The following is a 1,578-nucleotide window of genomic DNA, read 5'->3' on the forward strand; positions in this document are numbered from 1 at the left end:
GAAAATTATAACCATAAGCTTCCTGTAACCCATGTCACACATTTGCGCTCCTCTCTCCACCTTTGTCCCTCTAGGCTGTTCCGTTTCAAGCCCTACCCTGCAGTGATAGTGGTCTTTCAAAAACATGAGTCTGATCATGTCACTATTCTGTTTAAAAATGTTGGTGGCTCCCATTGCCTTTGTGTGGCATGTGAATCCTTTCATAGCCTTTCTTACCTCTTCAGTCCTATGCATTCTCCCATACAGAACACCTTGCAGCTCCCCAAAGGAACTACATCTCCTTACCGATATCTGGAATGCTAACTTCTATGAGTCTACCTCTCATCACTTGGTTAAATTTCATGCCTCTTCCAGGTCTTATCCTCTATATCAACTCCAAGTGAAGGACTTTCAAGACCTTAAGTGATGTCCCTTGAGGACCTCTGTAAAGCACTCTTGCACAGTATAGAAATGACCTGGTGACATGGCTGAGCCCTCCCATCCATAAACTGGTATCTCCTTGAAGGCAGGCACAGAGCCTTGGCACCTAGTGTATAAACAATTTAATAAATTATAACATGATGTTATGTGAGATCTGGCAAAAATAAACCATTATGTCTCTTCTTCCTAGAGCAAAGGATTGTGTGCTTTCTTAGAGCCTGAGCTACCATGATAAAAACTCGCTCACAAATAGCATGAGAACATGACAACATGCCATTAGTAACCCAGAAGAAGCTGTATGTGTTTTATATTTTTTTCATCTGGGCTTTACAAACCACAAAAGCAACTGTTTTGCCTCCACAAAGAACATATTTTTAACAGCAATACTTTCCCAAAAGAACACTCCTCCCTCTGTTGCATTTTGATCTATCCTGATTTAATTTAAAGTTTGAAGATGGGGCCTGACCTTATCTATCAGTGGCTGAGCCGTTGTCTCGTGGAAATGCAGTTTGAAACTCATTAATAGGGTAGCCTGTATATTATAACTTAGAAGCTCTGGGTTATCACTGATGCTTGCAATTGCTATGGAAACCGGGTTTATATGCACCTTTCAAAGAGTCTGCTTTAAAACAGGAAAAAAAGATGAAGAAAAAGAAGGCTTCGTGAAAGAATAAGATATTTCGTACCCAGCATGCATAAGCAGGTTCAGTGATGCAAAAATGCTCTGCCTACACAATGATAAAAACAATTTTTTATCTTTTTCAGGAGCTAATAATGTATAACCTTGTCTTAGAGAACTGTGTTTATACTGGTAGAGAAGAATGCTCAAGGCAGCTTTTCCCGGTGCCCACACATAGACACACAAACACAGACACACACCCACAATTTTCAGTTTTCCCCAGACTTTTTGCAATCTGCATTCTTAAATCCTCCAAAGGCCTCTGTACATGCAGCATTGGCTGCTAAAGCCCACCTGGTGTGGACTGACTGAGAGCTCAGTCTCTTCTGCTTCCCCTTGAATATGTATTGAATGTTGCATCCTGTCTCATGGGCTGAATTTTTCAATTATAAAACGATAGCGCTAATTTGATCAAGTTTCTTATTAAAAATTATTGGATGTATTCCTCCCCAAATTTGGGTTTTGGAGGTTTCATCCCT

Source organism: Mandrillus leucophaeus, unplaced genomic scaffold (assembly GCF_000951045.1).
Source record: "Mandrillus leucophaeus isolate KB7577 unplaced genomic scaffold, Mleu.le_1.0 Scaffold209, whole genome shotgun sequence".
Lineage (NCBI taxonomy): Eukaryota > Metazoa > Chordata > Mammalia > Primates > Cercopithecidae > Mandrillus > Mandrillus leucophaeus.